A 23,302-nucleotide genomic window follows, 5' to 3' on the forward strand; every position below is an offset into this window, starting at 1 on the left:
TCCCAAGATGGTTCTGATGTACCTTCAAATTTGAAGATCATCCATAGACTCAATTTGTGAGTAATTCTTAGGAATAAAGTGGAATGCAAATATATTTACCATTTGTGGTTTATTAAGCTAAAAAGAATACCTGTGAACATTTAATATAATGTTTTTAAGTTTAAAAAAAATCCATTGTGGGCCGGGTGTGGTGGCTCATGCCTGTAAGCCTAGCACTCTGGGAGGCCGAGGCGGGCGGATTGTTTGAGCTCAGGAGTTCGAAACCAGCCTGAGCAAGAGCAAGACCCCGTCTCTACTAAAATTAGAAAGAAATTAATTGGACAACTAAAAATATATAGAAAAAATTAGCCAGGCATGGTGGCACATGCCTGTAGTCCCAGCTACTTGGGAGGCTGAGGCAGAAGGATTGCTTGAGCCCAGGAATTTGAGGTTGCTGTGAGCTAGGCTGATGCCACGGCACTCTAGCCGGGGCAAAAGAGTGAGACTCTGTCTCAAAAAAAAAAAAAAAAAAATCCATTGTGAATCCTACAATCCATGATATTTTACAATTAAAGAGCTACGATATTTTAACAATAGTGAGCTTACAAGTCATGTATGAAAAGCATACATTTAAGTTGCTTTATGAGTACTAGTGAATAGAACTATATGGCTGTGGCCCATATACATGCTTTAGGTTAAGTCCCCCTAGTCAACAATATCATGAGGTCCAAGATGCAGCCTATGGGTTAGGAACTAGAAAAACTTTGTTCGTTTGTTCTAGGAAGTGATCAGAGTCACCTAAGTTGGGGCAAAATATTTAAATACTGTTTAGAAAAAAAGCCTCATAGCACAGAGGAGGATAGAAGGAAATCATCTAGCTAAGTGCCTGGAAGAGTAAACTTGGGTAAAATGCTGTCAACTAGGATGATTGTAACTCCCGGGAGACATTTTTGGTTGTCACATCAGTGTGGGGCCCTGGGAAGACACTGGCAGCCATCAATGCTGCTGAACATCTTCCAGTGCATAGATAGCCCCAACAAAAATTTACCTAGCCCAAGATGGCAATAGTGCTGAGGTTGAAAAATTGTTCTAGAGAATAACAGTCTGTAACCTCCAGTTTTTAGGCTGATTCTGGACTTAGAAATAGAAAAGAAAACCAGTAATACATCTATTTTCCTTCAATAGCAAAACAAAACCATCAATTAAAAATAATGGCAGAGATGAGCCAAAATCCTGAAAATTATGCCTGAAACATTCTTTTGCTTTATGAACTGAAAGAAATTCTCAGATTGGCCGGTGGTATTTATGAAAGGCCAACATGTAAGCCTGAAAATTAAGATTCATTAAAGAAATGTGGCAAGAAACAGAAAAGGAAATAAAGAAAAAAAATGATGAAATGTCAAGAAGGGAGAATAAAAACCCATGATGGAAATAGCAGCAATTAGAATTAGAAAAAAGGCATAAATAACTACTACACTTATCAGGAGAACTTGTACCCTAAGAGTTCAAACTAGAAGTGAAACAACATAAGTAACAGCTACTTCATATTCTATATTATCTAATTAAATCCTGACAATTACACTATGAGATGGATACCAATGTGCCCATTTTCAAGATGTGAAAACTAAGGTGTAGGCATGTGACTTAGACTTGGCCAAGTGGAATCCTTGGTTTCTGCCAAGGAATCTGAATCTGGAGGGAGGGTTATAAAGACAAAAGGATATTGAGAGATTATTCTTGGAAGCAGTGATGGTGGAGTGAGTCAGGAATTCAGCGTCTTGGCAGCCGGTGGCCACAACGGCAGTGTCAGTAGTGTGTATCAGTAGCAGTAGTGCCCCGCTCTGTGTCCTATGCACGTATTCCTGTCGGGGCCATAGCTATGTTCTCCGCTGGCTAGGCCACCAATTTCCTTTTAGTTTTGTAAGCTTGATTCTCCAGCATTTTCCTCCCGTCAATTAAAAAATTCACCTATTTTTCAAATAATTTATCTTCATCTTAAATTAGAGTCAGTTTCAGTGGTTTGCAAGCAAGAAGGCTGACTGCTTCAGGGCTAGAAAGGGAAACTAGGAGAATGTGTCTGAGTTATTTAAATAGGAAATGGGGAATGGAATTGGAAATAAAAAGAACTCTATCTCATCGCCCGCATTTCAGGGACTTGCTGCTCTGACCATGAGGTGTAACTTTCAAGCTGGACGAGCAGTGATTCCATGGGGGGGGAAGGGAGGGCATGGGAGGGGGAAACCGTGGAAACCTACATTATACTTATTTATCACTGCATTCAATGGATTTCCATTTCCTTAAAGTAAAATATTTGAATTTTGTCTTTTAAAACTTTATATTATGTGACCCCCATGTATTCTTCCCCAAATTCTTTTCATGCCTGCTTCCTTCTTGTCATCTTTGTCTCAGCTGAAACGCACCTTCCTCAAAGATGCTCACTCTGACCACCTAAAGTAGGTTCTCTCATGTTTCTGTCTCTTACAACAATCCTCATCTTTTCTTTTCTTTTTTTGAAACAGTCTCTCTCTCTGTCGCCTCTGCTAGAGTGCAGTGGCATCATCACAGCTCTCTACAACCTCAGACTCCTGGACTCAAACAATCCTCCTGCCTCAGCCTCCTGAGTACCTGGGACTAAAGGCGCATGCCACCATGCCTAGCTAGTTTTTCTATTTTTAGTAGAGGCGAGGTTTTGCTCTTGTTCAGGCTGGTCTTGAACTCCTAGCCTCAAACGATCCTCCCACCTCGGCCTCACAAATTAGCAGGATTATAGGTGTGAGCAGCGACGCCTGGTAGCACAATCCCCACTTTATTTTCTCAGTAGCACTTATCACCCCCAGATCTTTTTGATAATTTGTTTACATACTTATCTCCCCCTGCCTCGTATTCTATCTTGTTTCCAACTGTATCCCCCAATGCCCAGAAAAGTCCTGGCATGAAGTTAATATATTTTGGATGCACAGATCAGTGGATGAAATCCAAACTCCTTAGCCTTTCGTATACTCTCTGTACTTTCAAAATAACTCATGTGTTTTTATATTCTTGCCCATATGGAGATTAATGGGGGCAGGGGAGTGTGGATTATTTATTTAGCTGGGCAATAATCCCAAAAAGTTCTAAAAGCAGAATTTTAAAAATTAAAAGGATAGATAATCTTACTATCTACAATTTAGTGCCTTTTTATTAAAATCAAGGCACTATCAAGACACTTTTGAAAGAAGTTGAACTGAACAAAAAATTTAGTATATGATACAGGTCCCTCTTTTTCACAAACATAGTTTAAGTTTATGTAAAAAAAAATCTTCATGTAAGCAACACAAAACTTGTTTACTGAGCACATGCTAGGTTTCATGCCCTATGTTAGTTGCTGGAGAATTAGTTGTGAGCAAGGTAAACACAGCCTTTGCCCTTGGGAGGCCTAAGATTTTGTAGGGGATCCAGATAATGAAACTGTTCAAAACACATTTGGACAGTGATGGGTGATATGACAGATCACTCCAGAGTGCCACGGGAATACATAGGAGTGGCACTTACCCCAGGCTGGAATGGAAGCTGGGTGGTGGGCAGTGAGGCCTAAGCTGAGCTCTTTGGGTGAGTTTGCTGAGAAAAACAGGAGGGGTAGGAGGGAGCATGCGAGGGAATCAGCAGGTATCAAAAGGAGTCCCACGAAGAAGTCGGCATGTGCTGACCACATCACACAGGACCAAGCCTCGTTCATGGGTTCTGGGCCGTGGTATCAGAAGCAGCCTGTTTCTTCTAGCTTAATTCCTTCTACTGTCATTCCAATCCTTATGTGTGTAAATTTTTTCAACCAATGCAGAGCCTAGACAGTTCTTCCAGGAAACATTTCCTGATCTTCCAGATGGAAGAAACTTCTCTCTCCTTTGAACTCCTATTGTTCATCACTTTATTTAGAGGGTGTCCCAGATGGCCAAGCGGGTTGTGCACTGCACAACCTTCCCAAGCATATGTGGCATCTAGCTCTATTTATATACAGGTACTTATGAACATACCTTATCTTTCTCCCTAGTCTTTAATCAACTTGAGGGCACACAGTTCCCATTGGCATTTCTGTATTTCTTTTTGTGCCAAAAACATTTCACTGAATTAGAAATCCAGTTGTCTGTGTCAGTATGAATTTGAAATGTCAATGATATATTAGTTCAGTGAGAAACATTAAGAAAACCTATATATATTTTACAAAATGAGTGTGAACTTGTTAAAGGCGTGTTCTTACTAGTATTTGGACATGGTGGGAGTGAGAGGCTGACCTTGCCCTGCCATGAAGTTCAGTTCATTCAACTGTTCTTTTTTTAAATTTTGAAATTCACTTTATGTTGTCTCATGACTATTTCATGACTACAAAGGATTCACAAGAACTCAGTCTGTTATTTTGGGTAATTCCTCAACTGTACTGTGTCTTCCTGTTAAGAAGTTGTGCCAGTAATGCATATTTTTGAAACATTAAATTATATCAGTACTACTTTCATTGAGAGATCCTATGTCACAGGACCTATCAGTGTTTTTTCTTTTTTCTTTTCTCTTCTTTTCTTTTTTCTCACAGCATAACAGTCATTCGAACTGTACATCTGTTAACCAGAAGGCCAACCTGACTTCAGCTCTTAACTGCTTTCCTGATGGCCGTATTGAAAAACTCCCGCATCTCACTGCCATCTGGTACCATTAACCTCTGAAATCGTTTCAGGCAATTTGTGCTATAGGTTGTGTGCGTGTGTATGTGTGTGTTGAAAGACATATTCAAGGGAATTTTTTTTTTTAAATTGCTTTTAGTAACTGAGAAAAAGTTTAATTTGTATCCTTATCCTTATTCTATTAAATTTCAGTTAGAGCGTCAAGGTTATGAACTGTTTTGGACAGTGTCCATACTCCATAGAATTCTCTTTTTCTCCTGTGGCTTTTTCACACACATACAGTTTGTCCTTTCAAAAATAAAACCTCTTCCAACTCCCTCCACCTATCTTGGTGGATCTGAGAGTCTCCAGCATATGCCCCCATCCCAAGTGATACCATTTTAGAGCTGGGAATTCCCACTTCTAGTTAATCTTTGAGGTTACAACCCTGAAGGCAACTGTGAAAACACAAATGTAATCTAGGACAGCATCAAGTTAAACCCTGAGAGCTTCAATTACTTCATTAAGGGGGCACATGACTGAGGAAATGGAAAACAGCACAATTTATTACTGATGGAAAGGAGGCAAAGGAAGAGAGTGTCGCCAGATGGTCTCAGTGAAGGCTCTGGACATACAATAAAAATGTGTAGAAAATATATACACAACCTTGGAACCTTGATAATAATCTACATTATATTTTATGGGTTGCTATAGGTTATATAACATTTATCAACCTAAAACGTTTCTCTTTTTTTCCAAGTAGGCAAATTCTTAAAAATCATCAAAGTTTCTTTCTTATTGACTCAAAACTAAATCTGCTACATTCATAGAGAGATGGTCTACTCAGGACACGATAAATCTTTTCTACTTTAGCACTGTCCCAAAATGGAAACAGAAAATATAATCAATTTTACCAAATTTGGAGAGGTAATATCTATGCTAGGGGAAAAACTTATGATAAATGAGATATTATCAAGATGTGCTCTTATCTTAAGGGTAGGGAATATCTTATCCAAGGAAACAAATGTCTAACAAAGGAAAAAATCACTCTGATTTGGATTTGGATTCCTTGAGAGTTTATTCATATACACAAATATAGAGACTCTGCTTGACTACATTTGAAGTAAGATTTCATGGTGAGAAGAGCTGTTGTATTCTCTGTGTCTTGCCAAGAGTAGTGATTCATTGGATTTCTCAGAACTATCCCAAATCTGAGCATTCCAAGTGAATTTTCAACAGGAGAATAGTCTGGATATTTGCAGGCTCTATGCATACTTTCAGCATTTCAGAGTAAATGTTTCATTTGTTAAACTGTTAAGTAGTCCTTCCATGATGAAGAAATAATTTTTATAGTGACAACCTTACTATCAATTCCTTTTCTCAAAATATTTTGAAAAGAAATTATTAATATTTATTCAACAAATCTTTTTTTAAGTGCCTATACACTATAATGTGCCAGACACTGTTCTAGGTGCTAGATAAGCCACCTGAATATAGCATATATATATATATATATATATATATATATATGTAGTCAGAAAGATTATGCAAATAAGAAACAAAGGTAATGAATTAGAATTTAAAAACTAAACATATTTAAATCTTTTTTCATAAAGCTACCCAACTGCTTTATATTTTCTGAGAATCAAGAAAGATCATACTGGCCGGGCGCGGTGGCTCACGCCTGTAATCCTAGCTCTCTGGGAGGCCGAGGCCGATGGATTGTTTGAGCTCGGGGGTTCGAGACCAGCCTGAGCAAGAGCGAGACCCCGTCTCTACTAAAAATAGAAAGAAATTAATTGGACAACTAAAAATATAGAAAAAATTACCCGGGCATGGTGGCGCATGCCTGTAGTCCCAGCTACTCGGGAGGCTGAGGTAGGAGGATCGCTTGAGCCCAGGAGTTTGAGGTTGCTGTGAGCTAGGATGACACCACGGCACTCTAGCCCAGGCAACACAGACTCTGTCTCAAAAAAAAAAAAAGAAAGATCATACTGACTTAAATTATGTGTTGATAAAAGAGAAATATTTAGCTCCACTGTGCATTTCTACCCCACCTGACTGGTGACCACACTGACATGAGTTGGGAGCCATGTCTTGTGTATACAGAGGTCCCTGTATTGAGATGCCAGTAGGACTAACATCCAAACAGCAAATTGGTCTACGAACATGTGGGGCTGGCCCAGAGAGTTAGTAAAAAAGACCTTTCCCTGTGAAAAAAAAAAGGTCTATTTCTAAGGCATGTCAGATAGTGGTAATAATATAATTTACTTAGAAGATTGAAATTTCATTAAAATTTTTTTTTTCTGGGCGGAAACCTCTGATACCAACTCTCCAGAATATTATGAGGCCCTTGGCCAACCTAAGTGATATATAGATAAAAGTATGTACCAGCCACCTAGTTGTCTGTTCCCTTGACCAGCTAGAGGATGAATAAATTTACAGGGCCTCAAAAAAGGCAGTGACACCTCTTGGTGGGCAAGAAAAAAGAAAAGAGGTTTAAATAGAGAACCTAAAGACAAATGTGACCAACTTCATACTTTCAGCAGTGGTTGGCCCTGAATTCATTTATTCATTCAATCATTGGGCAGTTCTGGGAAACACTGAGTACGTAGAAAGAACAACTGTCAAATTTGGCTGGAAACACGGGATTGTGAAAATAGTATAGTGGCTGGAAAATATAATTTGGTATCTGAACAGAATGGCCAGTCAATGAATATTTATTCAGTATCCACGATGTGTCAGGAGCTGTTCTAGGCAATGGGGACTCAGTGATAAACAAGACAGAAGTGAGTGGAGAGAAAAATATCAAGAAAACCAACAAGAAAACATCAGGTGGTGGTAAGTGCTATGAAGAACAAACAATGGACAGCAATCGAGATGACAGTGGAGATAGGGCTATTAGGTGGTCAAGGAAGACTATCTAAGAGGGTGACATTTAGGCTGAGGCTGGAATGATGAGAAGGAGGCATCCATGAGAAGGTCTTGGGGAAAATGGTCCAGGAGAGGGAACGGGTGCTAAGGTGGGAATTGGTTGTATGACTGCAGAATAATGATCATAGGGAAGGGCGGTCTGGATGATGAGGTCATGTGATGTGGGCAATGGGTCAGCTCATAGACGGTCATCCGGCCATGGGAATGGGTTTGTGTATTTCCCTAAATGCAGTGGAAGGTAAGGGAAGCTTTTAATCAGGGATGTGGTGAGATATGATTGGCTTTTTCTTTTTTTGAGACAGAGTCTCGTTCTGTTACCCAGGCTAGAGTGCCGTGGTGTCAGCCTAGCTCACAGCAACCTCAGACTCCTGGGCTCAAGTGATCCTCCTGCCTCAGCCTCCCCACTAGCTGGGACTACAGGCATGTGCCACCATGCCCAGCTAATTTTTTCTATATATATTTGTAGTTGTCCAGCTAATTTCTTTCTATATTTTTAGTAGAGACAGGGTCTCGCTCTTGCTCAGACTGCTGTTGAACTCCTGAACTCAAATGATCCACCCGCCTCAGCCTCCCAGAGTGCTAGGATTATAGGCGCAAGCCACCACGCCCGGCCAGCAGGTTTTCTTTAAAGTCCATTGTATTTACTCTATGTGAAAAGAAAAAGATTTGAGATGGGCAAGGCTAGAAAGAGAGAGACCAGTTTGGGTAATTACCAAGAAGCCTATTTTGATAGTTGAGTGAGGGGTGCTGGTACCTCGGGTTGGGAAGATACCAGGAAGTAGAGCAAGTAGACAAATTTTGGATATATTTTGAAGGCACATCTGATAGGACTTGCTCAGAAAGTTTACAAGGGAAGGAAATTAAGAATGACTCCCAGATTTTTGGTTTATGAAATGGGATGAAAATGAAGGAAACTGGGGGTAAGCAGATTTGATGGGGAGTCCCGGGTTACCCAGGTGATGGGGAGCCATTTAGGTTTTATTTATTTGTCTTTAGAGCCAGAAAATGGCACTAAAGATTAAAGTTTTCCTTTGAGGAGACAACAGGTGAGATTGTGTGGAGGGAGGAAGGGGGAGGGATCAGGGATGTGGTTCTAGTCTTAGTTCTAACACTAGTTAACCATGTGGCAGTAAAGTAGCTTAAATTCTCTTTGGCTTCCTATCACTCATGATTGTTAAAGCTTTGTGAGTGCCAGAAACTAGGCTCGGAGCTGTGGGAAGCACGGTGGATGAGATGTTCCCTAGTGGAGGAGCTTGCACTGCACCTGTAGTCATTAGCAAGAGCACATCTAACTCTATCACTGAGTTTTATTATTCGCAGTTGTCTTCCTGATGTAAGACCAAAGCACTATGGAAATTCCAAAATTGGGATGATTATTTTTGCCTTGGATGGTTGTGAGTGAGCTGGGGAAGTTGTTTGGTGAAGTTCTCAGGTTTTACAGCATTGGTAGGAGAGGAGGGATCTGGTCAGTGTACATAAAGTTGTTCCAAAGTCTTTCTCTAGTTAGATGAAGCCAGTATGCTCCCCTCCATTCTCTGGACATTTTAATTTTCCTCATCTTCTTCTTCATGGGGACTGATTGTTTTTTTTTTAAGGTCTTCAGCTATTACTAGGGGGAGATATTACTGCACAAATTATCAACAGATGTCAAACTCTCATGCATTGGAATGTTAACCCACTTTGTGGGCAGAGGACATATCTGAATAAGGCCAAAGGGCACAGTGGGAAACAGAGCATCTGAAGTAGAAACTACTCAGGGAAAGCCAACTTCATTTCTTTCTGTGACTCACCAGTTTGCATTTTAAAAGGCCAAGGCTTTGCTACCAAAGATCCTAAATCCCTAGTCTCTACTTCAGAGCCTAGCAGGGTCAAGAATGGGGACTCAAAAAAGGGGTTGGCAAATCCTGTTTTGGGGTTGGCAAATCCTGTTTTGCTGTGGTTGTGGTTGTCGTTTAATCATGGCTCTAAAACTAAGACAACCTGATAGAAAGCAAAAAATTGGAGAGGGCGGATGGAGAAATCCAATCGATCTTTGACTTTTCTTGTCCTGAGAAAAACTGTTGAGTTGTTTACTTCAAATAGTCACACTCTTTGACACAACAGATTCCCCAGGGACTAGAAAGCTGGCAGACGTCTACTCCTCTTTGGATAGATGAGAAAGAGCAACCAGGAAAACTGCAGGAGCACATTCCAGGCCGAAGGGCTGCTATCAGCAAAAGCAAAAAAAGTGCCTGCGGGTCCTGTCCCATGTCGCCCAGTGGAAGACACTGCTTTTAGTGGGATTATTCCCACCTAGTCTAGATGGAAAGCTACTTGTTATTATTCATTATCCAGCTCCATTTTCCATTTATCATATTCATTTTTCCCCCTAGAAAACCTTTATTTTCTGCCTAAATAAGAGTCATTAGAGAAGAAGGCAGCAGCCAAGACAGACAAATCTGACAAGATAGTATCAAGATGACAGTGAATGACAAAGTGCAATATACTTCAGTTTTTCCAGTAATTTTTAGAAAAAAAAGTAAAACACCTTTTTTTTGTTTTTTCTCTTGATGTTTTTAGGGAGTTTAGTGTACATAAATGGCACTATTCTGTGAAACCTACAACAAAATTCTGACCTGAGAGAGCATCAGGGCACACTGCCAAGGCGTCTATTAGCCAGGGATCCCAATGCCTCTCAGATTTGACCCACGGTGCTGTCAATGGAGGAACGGTCTTATAGGGAAAAGGAAAAAGGAAAGATGGAGGCGATGGGTCCCCACAGGACTACTGACGTTTCCATTTCTTCCCTCTGTGAGGTGGAGCAGAGACCACACCAAGAGCCAAAAAACCCAACGCTAAACCGGCCTCGCATCTCATACGTGAGCCGAGCGTGGAGCTGCTCACCTGCGGGAAAGCGTCCTGGAAGCAGCAACTGTGCTATCACATTATCTTGCTTGGTCATCACGTCCTTGCTTTTATAAGTGACTCTGTACTCTTACCTTTTTCCCTCCATTCCTTAAGTTAGCACACTGAAAGAAGCATAATTTGTTTTTTTCCTTTCTTATCAGTTTTCAAAAGAAAGCACATTTTTAAAAACTCTTCGAATGTTTGTAAGTATAAGGATTTCTTGTTCAATGAGGAAAAACTAGAAAATACAAAGAGATAAATGTAATCGCTTATAATTTTACTTCTCAAAAATAACTACTATGAGTATATCACACACAATTTCTGTCTTTTCCAACATGTTCATACACATAGAGGTATGAAATGTTACATGCTCATCTATCTATAAACTGCTCTTCTCTCTCACCAATGTATCAGTTAATGTTTTTAAGGGTAATTATAAAATCTCAAAACAAATTTATGAATGTGAAACTTGAGATTTTCCCAAATAGTTTTGAGAGTTTCCTGGGCATCTCGTGTGAACTCTAAAAATGATCTTCTCGGCCATTTTCCTGTATCTTCTTTATTGCTTTTCCTTATTCCTATGAACAAGGCAAGTGTGGCTATGTTCTCTTCCCCTCCCCCTTTCCAGTGACAGCATCTTTGCTGCTCGTGGTGGCATCTGATGTCTGGAAGAATATTCCCGATGCTTGGTGCCTGAGATACAATAGTTCCATCTTATCTGTGGGGGATACATTCCAAGACCCCCAGTGGGTACCTAAAACCTTAGATAGTACAGGATGCAATTCCCATCCATCAGAACACATTCAGTTCATGTCTTCCACCCACAACTGAATGCCTTTTACATCTTAACTAAGTACTTATCATACACTTTGATAAACTTTTGCAGTTTGAGGTGCAACAGAAAAACTAGCACAAATGTCTTTTTCCTTCTTCACAATTTCATGGATAGGAAGATTCATTCGTACCATAGATCTTAGCAACCTCAGCATACGATGTTTTTTCTTTCCTTATTAAGTCAAGAACTTTCACCTTTTCACTTAAAGGAAGCACTTTATGGTTCTTTTTGGTATATCCGAATTGCCGGCATCACTGCTCTTGTGCTTTGGGGCCATTTTTAAATAAAATAAGGGTCCCTTGAACATGAGCACTGGCATACCACAACATCTGATAACCAAGACAGCTACTTAAGTGACTAATGGGCAGGTGTGTGCAGCATGGATACCCTGAACAAAGCGACAATTCACATCCTGGAAGGGATGGATCAGGATGGCATGAGACTTCATTACACTACTCAGAACTCTGTGCAATTTAAAATTTGTGAGTTTATTTCTGGAATTTTCTGTTTAATATTTTCGAACTGCAGTTGACCGTGGACAGCTGAAACCACAGAAAATGAAACAAGTGTAAGAGGGGATTACTGTGTGGATATCTGCACTAAGCGTGCCATGCCCTACCCTTATTAATGTAATTGAAACTAGTGGAGATGTTGATTTTTGCTTCAATGTACCTGATTTTTTGTCCTTTATTCTATCTTTTTATTGAAGCTGCCCTTCCCCCTAGAACTCATGCATTCATCTGCTCATTCGTTCAACAAATGCATGAACTAGGTAATAGGGAGAAGGTAGAGAATGAAACAGACATGCTGCCTGGCCTCATGGAGCCTATGGCCAAGTAGAAGAAATAGCCATTAGCTGGTAAAATATCAACAAATGTGCAATTTTGCTAGGACCAGGAAGACTTCAGATGCTGTGTGGGAGAATAATAGCAATAACACAGTTTAAGTTGTGGAGTCAAGGAGGCTGCTCTCAGGAACTGAGACTGTGAGTGCTGGGAAAACAGTAACCAAGTATCAAGTACCATCTTGTCCCAGAATCATTCCTACTCGGTGCTCTAGCCTATTTTCTTTTTTTTTTTATTTTTTATTTTTTTGAGATAGAGTCTGCCTATGTTGCCCAGGCTAGAGTGCCTTGGTGTCATCCTAGCTCACAGCAACCTCAAACTCCTGGGCTCAAGCAATCCTTCTGCCTCAGCCTCCCGAGTAGCTGGGACTACAGGCATGCGCCACCATGCCCGGCTAATTTTTTCTATGTATTTTTAGTTGTCCGATTAATTTCTTTCTATTTTTAGTAGAGACAGGGTCTTGCTCTTGCTCGGGCTGGTTTCTAACTCCTGAGCTCAAACAATTCACCCGCCTCGGCCTCCCAGAGAGCTAGGATTACAGGCGTGAGCCACCGCGCCCGGACTCTAGCCTATTTTCTTAGAAGTCACCTTCTGGACCCAACCTCTCCTCACAGAATGAGCTCTTCCTTCAAGACTCCTCTGTCTTTAGATAAAAGAGTTCTGCCAGGCTGTCCCCCGGAATCTAAATTTTCAGAATCCTGAAATAAACTCAGTTTGTAAACACAGTTTCAAATCTATCCATTTTTATATACCTTCATGGACAATGATGGATAGAAACAGCTTCTCAATAAATAAAATCTAATTATCCAGTCTCGAAGAAATTTATAATCATAGCAACTGCTTGATGAAATCTCTATTAGAGTGCCTATGCTACTCAGTGGTATTATGTGGTATCAGGATCATATGATAGGTTTCATAATTGTGGAATAATAACAGGTTATGAGGAAAATAACTTTTATTATTTTTCCACAAACAAGTGTACTTTTGTCCTTTGAGTAACAGTTTTCACATGAGGGAGAGAGGAAGACAGAGATGGAGAAGAGACGGGAGAGAGGAGGGCGGGAGAGAGAGAGAGAACGTGCTAAATGGTTATATTTTAAGTACCAAGGTTCTTAGTGCTCCTCAGCTTTCCCTGGCTTAATGACCTAATATGAATGAGATACAGTTATACTCCAGTACCTCTAATGTATAGAGTTAGTCAAATGTCTCTTGCTCCATTTTTTCCAGCAATTTTATTTTTCTCTAATGACATTTCTCTATGCTCTCCTCTATGCACATACCAGGTGACGGGGGCTGATAATGGGTAATGAGTTGCTTCATAATAGAAGTTTATGATAACCTAACCCTCATAAAGACTTTCCCCATGCATAGGAGCCACTTAGGAAAATATATGAAGAAATTATAGATCTGCTATGTCTTAGGAGAATGGCAGCCGGTTGCCTGGCATTTTAAAACAGCTCGTGGGCTTCTGAGCATGACTTCTGTGCAGAAATGAAAAAGATATGCATACACAGCTCAGTGAGCTGTCAGTGGCTTGTTGGGAATGAGAGCAGAGCTCAAGAGGATCACTAAAATCAGAGGCTGTTCTCTACTCATTACTAAATCTAGGATTGTTTTATACCCTGGCACTTTATGGTATTAAGTCATCACTCTACCTCCATAAAAATCTTATAAAACTATTTTTTCTCAAACTACTTAAGATAGAATTTTCTGTTTCTTGGGAACGATTTCTTATATTTTCAGTTACCTCGCAAGTCACCTTATGTGATTGGATTGTGCTGCACTGTTGAATTTTTCATGTGCTCTCCCAGACTTAATCCTGCAGTGGTCACTGGAGTGAGAAACCAGGAAGGAGGGGGGCAGATGATGTAAATGCATACGCTGACCTTGAGGCAGCCCCTTCGGTTGTAGACGTTGTCAGGTGGAGATGCTGTCAGTGTTCATAGCCCTTCAGCGGGACAAGATGTTGAAGTTCCGCTTGCTTCAAGAGCATGCCTATGTCCTTGCCAGAATGTCTCGCTCTTTTCCCTGTTACTCTGAAAGTAAAACTGTCTATATTTAAGGCAATAATTATGTTGGCTGTTAGTCTTTCATCAACAAGAGAGATGATATTGAGACTCATTGTGGTAATATCATTATCCCAGCATACATAAAACCTTGTTTAAAAAGACTATTTACTGCTCAAGTGAAATTTTGCCTTTCACACACAAAAAAATTCCTCTGATTGTTCAATCAGTTGGTATTGTAGAAACCTGGAACCTCTTCATGAAATGCAGTATTCCTGAAGTGGATTTAAAATTGACCATTTTGCTGATACAATTGCAAGTATTTTTCATCAGAAATAACAATAGCTATAACATGCATTGATCATTTATTCTCTGCCACACAATACACTCAGTGCCTTCTGTGTGATCTTACTTAATTCTTACAATAACCTTTTGAGTAAGGAAGCTGTTACTGTTCTTGTATTACAGATGGAGAAGCAGAGGTTATAAAGATGAGGTAACATGTTCAATTTCATGTGCCTAGAAAGTGGTAGAGCTGGGCTAGGATCCCAGTTCTGTCCGATCAGAAAGCCTGTGCCCTAATCACTAACTTCAACCTCACAGAATCAACATTAAATGACAGAGTCTGGAAATAATTGGTTGTCTCTAAAAGGAAGATGTTTCTTGAAGTAAGAATATTGTAGAATTTTTTTTCTGAAGCTTAAAAGGAAAGTATTCATAACTTGCTACAGTCTGAATATTTGTGTCTGCCCAAAATATATATGTTGGAATCTAATCTCCAATGCGATGGTATTTGAAGGTGAGGCCTTTGGAGGTAATCAGCTCATGAGGGGGAAGCCTTATTGAATGGGATTAATGCCCTTATAAAAGAGACATCAAAGAGCTCCTTCACCCCTTCTACCATGTGAGGATGCAGAAGACAGCTATCTATGAACCAGGAAGTGGCCCCCACCAGATCCCCAATCTGCTGGTGCCTTGATCTTAGACTTCCCAGCCTCCAGTACTATGAGAAATAAATGTTTATTGTTTAAGCCACCCAATCTATGATATTTTTGTTACAGCAGCCCGAACAGACTAAAGCAATGCTCATTAATTTTCTGCCTGATAAGCATAACCTTATTAAGAAAAGTATAATGTGTAGTTCATATTTTGCCAGTTTTTTAACAAGCAAATATTGCACAATTCTCAACCTGGAAAAATAAACTGGCTTGGGATGAGCAAGAATCCAAGTCATCTTTGAAATGCCTCAGTGCTTTTTAGCTCTTTTTAAGTTATTTTTGTACAAATATAATGTGTAAGCACAATGTGTTCAATAGCCATATGAGCTAAAAAACCTCACAGCCCTTCTAGGAGAAACCTTCCATTATCACTACTATTTTGTGCACTAAAGGACAGGCATATTGAAATATTTCAGTACTGATTATAAAATAATGGTAAACATGTATCAAGCGCTTTAATATGCACCAGGCACTTATTTAATCCTTGCAATAACTCTGTGAAGTAGATGCCCCCACGTTACAGATGACAAAGCTGAGACAGAAAGTGATATAACTTTCCCAAGCTCATACAGAGTATCAGAGTCATGATGAAAGCCAGGCATTCGTCTCTAGTGTCTGCACTCCTGATCACTCTGTGGCGTGGCCTCTCCTTCTATATGTGCTCCTGTGTATTTACATATTAAACATACCATATGTTGCTATTATGTTTAAATTATATGTTTGTTTTCTGAAGTCACTTTCCATGGTGACTAAAATTCATAACCTTGGCTCAAATTTCTTTATCTGATCTGTTCAGTAGCATCTTTGATTTTTATTTCTTTTTTTTTTTTTGCAGGTCTTAAATATATGATTTATTACAATGCTCTCTTGATTTGGAAATGTTCATTTGTCTTGGAGGTAAACCAATTTTTGTATATTTTTAAAATTAAGGGTATTGAGAGGTTTTTATTTCTTTCAGCACAGAATAATCACGATGTTATACTTTTTCAATTCATTCATTAATTTATTCACGCAGTCAGTGCATATTTATTAAGTGTATATTGCACATGCTATTTGTAAGGTACTCTGCTAGGCATTTGGGGGACTTACAAAGGCTCTGTTACTCCTTGCAACAATCTACAATTAAGGGAGGGGGCAGTATAATGGAGTAGGTAAGGCACAGCCGACTGGGCTGCAGTACAGGATAAGGTATGGCAGTACAATAGGTGAGAATTGAGCACTGTCAGAGTTCAAAGAAGGGATTGATTTTTTTCAGGAAAGACTTGTGAAGGAGATGGCACTGACGATGCTATCAGAGATGTTACATTTGCAAAGGACCTTAGAGATGCTGTACCTAATTCTCTCCTCTTAAATGAGAAAACACTGAGAAGTGGAAAGGTTAAGTGACTTCCCAAGGTCACCTTCTCCCATCTGTAACCCCCGCTTCAATCCCAAACCTGAACGCTTGCTTAGTGCTTATTTTCAAATAGTTTTGATAGATCGACCTGATTTCAGTATTCGTCACCTCGCTCACATCATAAAGACACTCTCAAGAGGCAAATAAAATAAAACAGAATGTTAGTAAAAATCATTAAGGAAAAGTAATGCTGACTAGACAACTCTGATGTAGAGTCTGACAGATTTAGCGCCAAGTCAGCCTTGGAAGAGAAGGGGAAGCAGCAGATGGAGTTTTATGCTAGTAATGACAGCAGGTGGGAAACAGGTAATAGCGAACAGATGGGCCCCATAAAATAGAAAGACCACCAGCATCACATTTTCTAGTGCTTTGTTCCCAAATAGTAATACGATTCGATTCAGCTTATTGTAAAAATCTTGTCAAGCACAGACTGCTTATAAGGAATAATGCGTATGAGGTATAATGCCAGATATGCTAGAGGGAAAGATCAAAATAAGGCTGTTTCTGTACTGAAGCTTAAGAAAAGTATGAAATAGAAGACAAGTATGAAAACACAGCAATATAATACAAAAGAGTACAAATAAATGCTGTTAATACAAGAGAAACACAAAGTGTTCATGGAAAAGTTGGCATTTAAGATAAGTTAGGTCTGTGAGGGGGAAGGACCCAGAAAGCAAAATGAAATGTTCAAGACAAACAAAGGCTCATGGGCAGGTAAATGCAAATGCAAGAGAGGATTTGTTTAACTATGTATGGTACAATACCGTTAGCAACGAGCAAACATGTGCCATGGAGAAGCTGTGTAATAAGGCAATAGAGACCCCTGTACTGTGTAGCTAGGAACAAGTACTTTAAACTCTCTCAACTTCCTTTCTTCATTTCTAAAATGAGCTAATTTCTATTATACAATCCCTTCCAGGTTTAGGATTTAGTAATCTCTAATCTAGAATCTTCTTAAATTTCTCAGACTCATATTTCCCAAAGTATGGGATGTGTGCTACCAGTGAAATACAGATTTTAAGTGGTACATATGTAATAGTTGTTATTAATTTCATAATTCAGTAGTGTTGCCTTCTATTTAAACCAAGTGATAGTGATTTTCATTTTTTCAGTGTTAGAAGATTTCTTTAAAAATCTTAAGTGAAAAATGTACACCAAGTTGTAGAAAAAAATTAAGTATTTTCATTGATGTGTGACATTTTCAATTCATACAAGTTTTTTTTTTTTAATTCAGGATATTATCGGGGTACAAACATTTTGGTTACATGAAATGCATTGGCCTCACTCAAGCCAGGGCTACAAGCTTGTCCTTCCCCCATACACTGTGCCCCATTTCCATTAGCTGTGGTTTCCCCCTCACCCCCCTGCACCCAGTGAGTATTACTACCATATGAGCACCTTAGTGTTGATCAATTAGTACCAGTTTGATGGCGAGTACATGTGGTGCATGTTTTTCCATCCTTGTACAAGTTTTACAATTCATACCATTACATGGATGTACTTGTTTTGCTATTAAAATCATTCATCGCTTCATTCATTTATTGAACAAATATTTATATGTATAGAGTGCCAACTGTGTGTCCTGTTCTAGGCAGTGGTGTAATCTGGTAAACAAAATGAACAAAATTCTTTGTCCTGTGAAGCTGACATTCTTGTGAAGTGAGACTGACGACAACAAAAAACATGATAAATAGGTAAATTATATAAGGTCTTAGTAGGTGATAAGTGCTAGAGAAAAAAATAGAGCAGGACAAGAGGACTGGGAGGGCTGAGAGGTATGTGATAGATGAGATGGTTAAGTAGTCCCATTAGGAAGGTGACATTTTATCAAAAATTTCAAAGAGGTGAGGGAATGAGCCATGCGTGTATCTTAGGGAAGGAATAATATTACACTTTACTTACTGCTGAGTAAAATTGATGTTCCTGCACCCTGGACTTACACATGCCCTCCCCCAGTAGGGGAGGAACACATTAGATAAAACCTTAGATTTCATGGTGACATCACCAATACTAGGGCACACAGAAATAAGAGTATCTTTTTTGTGAGAAAGGGTAGGAGGGAGAATATGTGTTCTATTTGGGTCACAATTTGAAATGCTGGAGGAACAGCTTATGGAGAAACCCAACAAGCCAATGGAAATATGGAGGTGATTTTGGGTTTGAAGTAGATTTTGGAATCATTTTTGTAACTTTAAGACTGTGACATTGCCAAAAAAGAAAAAAAAAAGGGAAAAGTAAACAGAACCTTAGCAAGGCCTTACTAAGGGAAAGGAGGGTGGGCAGAGATGGAGAGAACTTGTATTATGTTCCAGACCCCAAGGTGGCAAGGCAGTTTGTATACACTAGACATTGATTATAAAGGAGGTAGGCAATATGTAATAAACACATTTATTTATCTTTCAAGGAGTTTTCTATGCGAGGCAATAGAAGATAGTCGGGGTTAAATCTCTAAAGTGAGAGAGACCTGGGTCCAGATATCCATAGGCATGAATTTAGGTGATTTAATTCTCTGGACTGACTTCTTGCTCTAGAGCACAAGGCCAGTGACAGTATCTGCACCACTGGGTTGTTGTGATGCTTCAACTAGACAATGTACATCAGAGTACCTCCTATATAGTAAGCCCTCGGTAAATGTTGGCTATGCTTACTTAAAGAGAAAACATGGTAGGTAAAATAGTGAATGAACTGGTTTTTACGTCTGTGTTGTTTAAAAAATACGGGAGATTGGAGCATTTTTATTTTTGTATAGCAATGGAGGGAAAAAAATCAGCTAAATAAGAACCTCTAGGATTAAGCAGGTTTTTCTTATTTTTTGCAATTATTACAGAATTTGGGATCAGTTACTTTTCTTTTTTTTTTTTTTAGTTTAGTGGGTCTTACTCTTTCTTTTTTTCTTAAATTACAAATCCCTATAATGTAGACTTTGGCTGTCCTCTGCAGAAAAATACACCAACAAAAATTCAAAATTTGGAAATGAAGCAAAAGGACATCTGTTGGCATTTCAAAGATTTACTAGAGCAGTATCTAACAATCTGCCTAAGGCTCATCCAATTCTTGCGGATGTACCTTTGTCTGACTTACTATTTGGTTTTGGTTATGGCCCAGACTATAAAATTAAATCTTAATTTTTAGAAAGTTGATAAGCTGCCAGTTATTTTTGTCCAGGTGAGATGCAAATGATTCTCTCCAAAAGGAAGACCATCCCAAAGGTTATGATTTAATTGTCGTGTACTACACTAACCAGTTTTGAATCTAATTTAGCAACCAAATTCAGCATTCTTTCTTTTATTTTAGTTTATAAGTCTCTTGAATCTCTCCCTGAACTATCTTTGGCATCTTGCTTGTTTCCTTATTAATAAGTAAATCTTTTCCATGCTGTGCTCACTATGTATTTGTATGACAGTTACATTTGTCACTTTTTCAAAATTATGCTTTAACATACAATGTGTCAGTTAAGATTCAAGCTAAAGCCATATCCACACCACTTTATATGTTTACTAACAGTATGTATTATTCATAATATGTAAAATATAATATTTATAATATATAATAATAAACATTAATAAACATATAAAGTAATACATGTATATTTTATATACATATATGTATATGCCCATATAATATACAAGTATTTATTTTTTTTTATTTTTAACTGTAGGGATTTGAGCTTACAATACTACAGGAGCTGGTTAAGAGGTCTGAGTAAAGATGTAAAGCTGTGGTTTCTGTGCCTGGCACTGGGACCTGAAATCCACAGACAGGCAGAGAAGATGGATGGGAAGCAGAGGAAGCAAAGACACGCAGAATGAAGGAGAAACTGGTTCCTTCCAGCATGGAGCTAAGTATGCCTCTGGTCCAGGATACAGGGAAACAGACCCAGCAGGAGGATCTGGCAGGAGCCCAGCTGCTGCCTGACACCAACAAGGTGAGCCCACAGATGTGACAGCATGCACGAGTTCCAATAGTGCCAGTGCCCTGCATGCATCTTGAAGCATGAAAAAGCAAGAGGGCTACTGCTCCACTTCCACTTTCTAAATCTCATGCAAAATGTCTGTAGAGAAAGAAATCCTGGAAGACAGAGTTCCAACTTAGCCAAGTTGATACAATACAAACCTATCACACTATCGTAAGATTTGGTGAAGGATGGTGGGGGTGGTTCACAGACCCCCTTGAGAGATAGCCTAGGGATTTATAAACCCTGGCTTATTAAAAATCTCTTTTCTAGTTGTCCATGATAATAGGAATGGTATTTGTTACTCAGTTAAAAAAACACTGCTCTCTAAAGTTAGGCTTATCAGTGTCAATGAGTTTTAACAGCTGGAAAATGTTGTGTGATTTTTGTTGCCTTTTTCGTTTTCTCTTTACCCCAGAGTGAGTGTTCTGAGAAGTCTGTCCATCTTCTCTAGGTACTAAGGAGTCACATTCTTTACACTGCTTTCTTTTTTAATGTAAGTTTTGTTTTCTAATTTTTCAATCAAATGCACATATTATTAAAAATTTATTTTATATGCTACCGATTTTAGTCACAATTAATTACAAAAATAAATGGCTGTTCTTTTCTTTGAAATCAAATGTTTCAGATAATTTTAAGCCATAGAATTGGACTAAAGTAATTTGTATTTATTTTGGATTTTTAAACTTAATGAATACTGGGTGTCTCTTCATTCCTACCCTAGCTTTTCAGTTTTGCCTTTATGACTCCTTTAAGTTAATAGAAAACCTTTTAATCTTGATCTTTTGATCAATCTTCAAACTCCATAGAAAAGAGATAGCCCCTGCCCATCTGCTGACTGACACAGTGGAAAACCATTATTTAGTTACAATGCTAGGTAATAACAGCTGAGATATTAGAGGATTTTATGCAGTGCTACTTTATTGCTATGGGAACCTGGATAACTCTCCTTTCTGAAAATTATTTTCAGAAAAAAATTGCTTCATGGGATTTCAATGAAAATTTATTTTTCTGCTGTCAGATGGTTCTTAAAATCTTACATCTTATAATGAAATGTGATAACACAAGTTCCCATGAACAAAAACAAAAGGAAGTTTTTGTCTTTTTTACTCATTTTTGAATTTTTACCTGAGATACTTTCTGATATTATAAAAAACATTATCACGGAGGCAAAAAATAGCAATTGATGGAAATATGACACCAGGGCAAAAGTTATTTTAGTTTTTTAAAAATGTATTCATTCAAAAACTATGTCCATTGAGAAAATAATTTTTGTAACATAGATATTCAGTCAGAAAGTAAATAAAAGTTCTTAGGTTCTATCCTTATGATCTAAATAGGAACTTTTATTCATGTATCTTATCTGTAAAATTATATTGTAATTTCTAATTTTCATAAAAGATGACCTGATTTTAATTATTAGCCTTTTGGACTTATGCATAACAGTGCCCAACAATAGGCAATACTCAGTAAACACTTGCTGCATGAGAAAGGATGGAACGAATGAATGAATAAATTCACGGTGCCATATTTGTGTGTTTAACAGCCCTCTAGTTTCTAACATCAGCTAGTGCATCTACTCCTAAAGCACCTTCTCCAAACTGAGGCATAGCCTCGTTTCTACCTCAATGCAGCACACACTGGTGGTACTGAGAGATGCAGTGCCACCAGGTCCCTGTGGCCAATCTACAGGATTCCACAAATGATCTGAAGTCCAGAAGTTCTAGTTCATGCTCAGGAGACTTCTCTAACTATGGAAAACCAAAATCATGGTATAGCCATAATTGATGATTCCACCTGCACCTGAAGGTGGCTCTTCATTATCTCACCCTGAAGAAGAATAAACTTTTATCTTGAGCAACAACCAGGCACCTCATCTTAAAAACCCATTGAGTTTCTACTAACCCACTCTTCCGTGTTTCCATGCTAAAAGAATTTATCATAACATACTCAAGCATCAGTTTCTACTTTCCCTCACTCTGAAATATCATCATGCATTTTGCTAATCTCAGGACTTCTATACAGGTTTATCTAGGAGAATGAGACAGAACTAGCCCTACAAAAAGTGGAAACAAGGTAATGTTTGCCTTGTACATGTTTCCCTTCCTCCATTTCATTTTCCACTACACCTTCCTTTCAAGCTATAAAAACTCACTCTTAATTAGATGTATATAGATATATTTTATATATACATATACCTGGTAATGCTCCCCGCTACACACACACACACACACACACACACACACACACACACACACACACTCTCTCTCTCTCTCTCTCTCTCTCTCTCTCTCTCTCTCTCTCTCTCTCTCTGTCTTAAGATGAAGGCCAAGTCCTAGCCCAGCCCCCATACCCCTGCATGCTCTCCTCCCAGCCTAATGTCTCTCCCATCTCCCTGTTGTCTCTGCCATCCCCCACACTGCCATCTTTCAGTTCCTGGAAGTAGCCATGCTTACTCCTGCCAGGAGGGCCTTTGAACATATGGCTTTATTTTTCAATTGTGATACAATACACATAACCTATAATTCACCATTTTAACCATGTTAAAGTGGACAACTCAATGGCATTTTAGTACATTCACAATGTTGTGTAATCATCCCCACCATTGAGTTTCACAACATTTTCATCGTCCCAAAGGAAATCCATACCTATTAAATGGTCACTCCTCATTCCCTTGTATCCTCAGTCCCTGGCAACCACTAATCTGATTTCTGTCTCTATGGATTTGCCGATTATGAATGCTTCACATAAATGGAATCATACAGCCAGGTGTGGTGGTTCACACCTGTAATCCCAACCAATACTTTGGGAGGCTGAAGTGGGAGGATTGCTTGAGGCCAAGT

The sequence above is a fragment of the Propithecus coquereli genome, unplaced genomic scaffold (assembly GCF_000956105.1).
Source record: "Propithecus coquereli isolate 6110/MARCELLA unplaced genomic scaffold, Pcoq_1.0 Scaffold282, whole genome shotgun sequence".
Lineage (NCBI taxonomy): Eukaryota > Metazoa > Chordata > Mammalia > Primates > Indriidae > Propithecus > Propithecus coquereli.